The following is a 7303-nucleotide window of genomic DNA, read 5'->3' as shown; positions in this document are numbered from 1 at the left end:
GAGGTGGAGGAGGAAGGGGAGGTGGAGGAAATGAGGAAGAAGAAGAGAAGGAGGAAGAGGAGAAGGGAACGGAGGAAGAGGAGGTGGAGGAGGAGGAGGAGGAAGGGTAGGTGGAGGGAAATGAGGAAGAAGAAGAGAAGGAGGAAGAGGAGAAGGGAACGGAGGAAGAGGAGATGGAGGAGGAGGAGGAGGAAGGGGAGGTGGAGGAAAATGAGGGAGAAGAAGAAAAGGAGGAAGAGGAGAAGGGAACGGAGGAAGAGGAGGTGGAGGAGGAGGAGGAGGAAGGGGAGGTGGAGGGAAATGAGGAAGAAGAAGAGAAGGAGGAAGAGGAGAAGGGAACGGAGGAAGAGGAGGTGGAAGAGGAAGGGGAGGTGGAGGGAAATGAGGAAGAAGAAGAGAAGGAGGAAGAGGAGAAGGGAACGGAGGAAGAGGAGGTGGAGGAGGAGGAGGAGGAGGAAGGGGAGGTGGAGGGAAATGAGGAAGAAGAAGAGAAGGAGGAAGAGGAGAAGGAAAAGGAGGAAGAGGAGGTGGAGGTGGTAGAGAAGGTGGAGGGGACACTGATGTGAGAGTGAAGCCAAACCAAAACTCTGACTATAGTCTAGAGATGGCGACAGGACAGCAGTGTATCTCTCACACAGGCAGCACTACAGTCAATGGGCACTAACTTGACTCAGACACAAGTCAAATACAGACTAGACCCCCACTCCACACTTAGACCCCCACTCCACACTAAACCCCCACTCCACACTAGACCCCCACTCCACACTAGACCCCCACCACACACTAAACCCCCACCACACACTAAACCCCCACTCCACACTAGACCCCCCACTCCACACTAGACCCCCACTCCACACTAGACCCCCACTCCACACTAGACCCCCACTCCACACTAGACCCCCCCACTCCACACTAGACCCCCACCCCACACTAGACCCCCCACACACTAGACCCCCACTCCACACTAAACCCCCACCACACACTAAACCCCCGCCACACACTAAACCCCCACTCCACACTAGACCCCCACTCCACACTAGACCCCCACTCCACACTAGACCCCCACTCCACACTAGACCCCCACTCCACACTAGACCCCCAACTCCACACTACCCCCCCACTCCACACTAGACCCCCACTCCACACTAGACCCCCACTCCACACTAAACCCCCACTCCACACTAGAACCCCACTCCACACTAAACCCCCACTCCACACTAGACCCCCACTCCACACTAAACCCCCACTCCACACTAGACCCCCACTCCACACTAGACCCCCACTCCACACTAGACCCCCACTCCACACTAGACCCCCCACTCACACTAGACCCCCACTCCACACTAGACCCCCACTCCACACTAGACCCCCACTCCACACTAGACCCCCACTCCACACTAGACCCCCCACTCCACACTAGACCCCCACTCCACACTAGAACCCCCACTCCCACTAGAACCCCACCACACACTAAACCCCCACTCCACACTAGACCCCCACCACACTAGACCCCCACTCCACACTAGATCCCCACTCCACACTAGACCCCCCACTCCAAACTAGACCCCAACTCCACACTAGACCCCCACCACACACTAAACCCCCACTCCACACTAGACCCCCACTCCACACTAGACCCCACTCCACACTAGACCCCACTCCACACTAGACCCCCACTCCACTAGACCCCCACTCCACACTAGACCCCCACTCCACACTAGACCCCCACTCCACACTAGAACCCCCACTCCACACTACACCCCCACTCCACACTAGACCCCCCACTCCACTAGACCCCCACCACACTAAACCCCCACCACACTAAACCCCCACTCCACAATCGACCCCCCACTCCACTAGACTCCCCACTCCAGACTAGACCCCCACTCCATACTAGACCCCCCACTCCACACTAGACCCCCACCACACACTAAACCCCCACCACACACTAAACCCCCACTCCACACTCGACCCCCACTCCACACTAGACTCCCCACTCCAGACAAGACTCCCCACTCCACACTAGACCCCCCACTCCACACTAGACTCCCCACTCCAGACTAGACCCCCACACACACTAGACCCCCACTCCACACTAGACCCCCACTCCACACTAGACCCCCACTCCACACTAGACCCCCACTCCACACTAGACCCCCCCACTCCACACTAAACCCCCACTCCACACTAGACCCCCCACTCCACACTAGACCCCCCACTCCACACTAAACCACCCATCTCCACACTAGACCCCCACTCCACACTAGACCCCCCACTCCACACTAGACCCCCACTCCACACTAGACCCCCCCCCACTCCACACTAGACCCCCACTCCACACTAGAACCCCCACTCCACACTAAACCCCCACTCCACACTAGACCCCCACTCCACACTAACCCCCACTCCACACTAGACCCCACTCCACACTAAAACCCCCACTCCACACTAGACCCCCACTCCACACTAGACCCCCACTCCACACTAGACCCCCCACTCCACACTAAACCCCCACTCCACACTAGACCCCCCCACTCCACACTAGACCCCCACTCCACACTAGACCCCCCACTCCACACTAGACCCCCACTCCACACTAGACCCCCCACTCCACACTAGACCCCCACTCCACACTAGACCCCCACACACTACCCCCCACTCCACACTGACCCCCCACTCCACACTAAACCCCCACCACACACTAAACCCCCACTCCACACTAGACCCCCACTCCACACTAGACCCCCACTCCACACTAGACCCCCACTCCACACTAGACCCCCACTCCACACTAGACCCCCACTCCACTAAACCCCCACTCCACACTAGACCCCCAATCCACACTAGACCCCCACTCCACACTAGACCCCCACTCCACTAGACCCCCCACTCCACTGGACCCCCACTCCACACTGGACCCCCACTCCACACTAGACCCCACCACAGACTCCCCACTCCACACTAGACCCCCCTCCACACTAGACCCCCACTCCACACTAGACCCCCACTCCACACTAAACCCCTCACTCCACACTAGACCCCCCACTCCACACTAGACCCCCACTCCACTAGACCCCCACTCCACACTAGACCCCCTCACTCCACACTAGACCCCCCACTCCACACTAGACCCCACTCCACTAGACCCCCACTCCACACTAGACCCCCACTCCACACTAGACCCCACTCCACACTAGACCCCCACTCCACACTAGACCCCCACTCCCACACTAGACCCCCACTCCACACTAGACCCCCCACTCCACACTAGACCCCCACTCCACACTAGACCCCCCACACACTGACCCCCACTCCACACTGACCCCCACTCCACTAGACGCCCCCACTCCACACTAGACCCCCACTCCACACTAGACCCCCACCACACACTAAACCCCCACTCCACACTAGACCCCCACTCCACTAGACCCCCACTCCCACACTAGACCCCCACTGCACACTAGACTCCCCACTCCAGACTAGACCCCCACTCCACCAGTCCCCCACTCCACACTAGACCCCCACCACACACTAAACCCCCACTCCACACTAGACCCCCACTCCACACTAGACCCCCCCCCTCCCCCCTAACCCCCCACTCCACACTAGATCCCCCACTCCACACTAGACCCCCCACTCCACACTAGACCCCCACTCCACACTAGACCCCCCACTCCACACTAGACCCCCCCCACTCCACACTAGACCCCCACTCCACACTAGACCCCCCCACTCCACACTAGACCCCCACTCCACTAAACCCCCCCCACTCCCACACTAGACCCCCACTCCACACTAGACCCCCACTCCACACTAGACCCCCACTCCACACTAGACCCCCACTCCACACTAGACCCCCACCACACTAAACCCCCACCACACACTAAACCCCCACTCCACACTAGACCCCCACTCCACACTAGACCCCCACTCCACACTAGACCCCCACTCTACACTAGACCCCCACTCCACACTAGACCCCCACTCCACACTAAACCCCCCCCACTCCCACTCCACGACTCCACACTAGACCCCCCACTCCACCGACTCCCTCCACACTAGACCCCCCACTCTACACTAGACCCCCCACTCCACACTAGACCCCCACTCTACACTAGACCCCCCACTCTACACTAGACCCCCACTCCACACTAGACCCCCCACTCTACACTAGACCCCCCACTCCACACTAGACCCCCACTCCACACTAGACCCTCCACCCCTCCTCATCCCCTTATCTCCCCCTCCGCTCTGTCCTCCTGCCAGCTGTAATAGGTTTGGGCCAACTGCTTGGAGATCAGACGAAGACAGGCAGAATGGAGTCTGCATCCCAATTGGTACCTTATTCCCCATAGGGCCTTGGTCCAAAGTAGTGAACTATGTAGGGAATAGGGTGTCATTTTGGGAGAGCCTAACAGAGACTAGCACATCGCATCCAACCTGGCCAATACTGTGGGACTGTATTCCTACTGGAGCCTTGTTACCGTGACAGCAGCACAGCTCCACTCCTCTCTTCCATCTCCTCAGCTCCCACAGAGCTCTGATCGAAAGTGAAGGCAAAATCAATGTTGGGAACTGGAAGGAGAGTGGAAGATGAGAAGAGAGCAGGGATGAAACTGGCTTTAGAGGGAAAGAAAGGAGGCAGGGAATCTGGCTCTGCAGATGTGGCTGGGTTTAACAAACAAGTGTACCAAGAACCCCGCAAGCACACACTAATAACCTCCACACAAGTTCCACAACAGAAAGAGCAGGTTTAGAATTAGTTATACACACTATGAGCACAATGACTGTTTATTCAATGTGTCATTATGTTTCTCCATTCCCCTTTTCAAATCAAACATACACCAAATGAAAATACAGTATGAATACTACAGTTTGTTCATATTTGAACAGTGTCCCATCCTCCCACATCTCCTCCCACATCTCCTCCCACATCTCCTCTTTCTCTCTCTTTGGATCTCCCTCCATCCCTCCCACATCTCCCTCCCTCCCTCCCACCCTCCCTCCCTCCCACCCTCCCACATCTCCTCTCGGTATCTCTCTCTCCCTCCCTCCCTCTCTCCCTCCCTCCCACATCTCCCTCCCTCCCTCCCACCCTCCTTCCCTCTCTCCCTCCAATCCTCCCACATCTCCCCTCTCTATCTCTCTCCCCCTCCCTCCCTCCCTCCCTCCCACATCTCCTCTCTCTTCTCTCTCTCCCTCCCTCCCACCCACATCACCTCTCTCTATCTCTCTCTCCCTCCCTCCCTCCCATATCTCCTCTCTCCATCTCTCTCTCCCTCCAATCCTCCCACATCTCCTCTCTCTATCTCTATCTCCCCCCTCCCACATCTCCTCTCTCTATCTCTCTCTCCCTCCCTCCCTCCCGCCCACATCTCCTCTCTCTATCTCTCTCCCTCCCATATCTCCTCCCACATCTCCTCTTCCTCTCTCTTTGGATCTCCCTCCCTCACTCCCTCCCTCCCACATCTCCTCTCTCTTTCTCTATCTCCCCCCTCCCACATCTCCCCTCTCTATCTCTATCTCTCTCCCTCCCATATCTCCTCCCACATCTCCTCTTCCTCTCTCTTTGGATCTCCCTCCCTCACTCCCACATCTCCCCTCTCTATCTCTCTCTCCCTCCCTCCCTCCCTCCCTCCTTCCCGCCCACATCTCCCCTCTCTATCTCTCTCCCCCTCCCTCCCTCCCTCCCTCCCGCCCACATCTCCTCTCTCCATCTCTCTCTCCCTCCAATCCTCCCACATCTCCTCTCTCTCTCTCCCTCCCTCCCACCCTCACATCTCCTGTCTATATCTCTCTCTCCCTCCCTCCCTCCCTCCCACATCTCCTCTCTCCATCTCTCTCTCCCTCCAATCCTCCCACATCTCCCCTCTCTCTCTCTCTCTCCCTCCCTCCCTCCCTCCCTCCTTCCCGCCCACATCTGCCCTCTCTATCTCTCTCCCCCTCCCTCCCTCCCTCCCTCCCACATCTCCTCTCTCTTCTCTCTCTCCCTCCCTCCCACCCACATCTCCTCTCTCTATCTCTCCCTCCCTCCCTCCCACATCTCCTCTCTCCATCTCTCTCTCCCTCTAATCCTCCCACATCTCCTCTCTATCTCTCTCTCCCTCCCTCCCACCCTCACATCTCCTCTCTCTATCTCTCTCTTCCTCCCTCCCTCCCTCCCTCACACATCTCCTCTCTCCATCTCTCTCTCCCTCCAATCCTCCCACATCTCCTCTCTCTATCTCTCCCTCCCTCCCACCCTCACATCTCCTCTCTATATCTCTCTCTCCCTCCCTCCCTCCCTCCCTCCCACATCTCCTCTCTCCATCTCTCTCTCCCTCTAATCCTCCCACATCTCCCCTCTCTATCTCTCTCTCCCTCCCTCCCTCCTTCCCGCCCACATCTCCCCTCTCTATCTCTCTCCCCCTCCCTCCCTCCCTCATCTCCTCTCTCCATCTCTCTCTCCCTCCAATCCTCCCACATCTCCTCTCTCTGTATCTCCCTCCCTCCCACATCTCCTCTCTCTCTCTCTCTCTCCCTCCCTCCCTCCCTCCCTCCCTCCCTCCCCATCTCCTCTCTCTTCTCTCTCTCCCTCCCTCCCACCCACATCTCCTCTCTCTATCTCTCTCTCCCTCCCTCCCTCCCACATCTCCTCTCTCCATCTCTCTCTCCCTCCAATCCTCCCACATCTCCTCTCTCTATCTCTCTCTCCCTCCCTCCCACCCTCACATCTTCTCTCTCCCCTCCCTCCCTCCCTCCCACATCTCCTCTCTCCATCTCTCTCTCCCTCCAATCCTCCCACATCTCCTCTCTGTATCTCCCTCCCTCCCACATCTCCTCTCTCTCTCTCCCTCCCTCCCTCCATCCCTCCCTCCCTCCCTCCCTCCCATCTCCTCTCTCTCTATCTTTCTCTCCCTCCCCATCCTCCCATCTCCTCCCTCTTCCCACCCTCACATCTCCCCTCTCTCTCTCTCTCTCTCTCTCTCTCTCTCTCTCTCTCTCCCTCCCTCCCTCCCTCCCTCCCATCTCCTCTCTCTCTCTCCCCCTCCCTCCCTCCCACATCTCCTCTCTCCATCTCTCTCTCCCTCCAATCCTCCCACATCTCCTCCCTCTCCCACCCTCACATCTCCTCTTTCTCTCTCTATGGATTCTCCCTCCCACATCTCCTCCCTCCCTCCCACATCTCATCTCTCCTCCCTCCCTCCCTCCCTCCCTCCCTCCCTCCCTCCCATATCTCCTCTCTCTCTCTCCCTCCCTCCCTCCCACATCTCCTCTCTGTATCTCTCTGTATCTCCCTCCCTCCCTCCCTCCCATATCTCCT

Source organism: Oncorhynchus keta, chromosome 12 (genome assembly GCF_023373465.1).
Source record: "Oncorhynchus keta strain PuntledgeMale-10-30-2019 chromosome 12, Oket_V2, whole genome shotgun sequence".
Lineage (NCBI taxonomy): Eukaryota > Metazoa > Chordata > Actinopteri > Salmoniformes > Salmonidae > Oncorhynchus > Oncorhynchus keta.
This window is presented reverse-complemented; position numbering follows the sequence as displayed.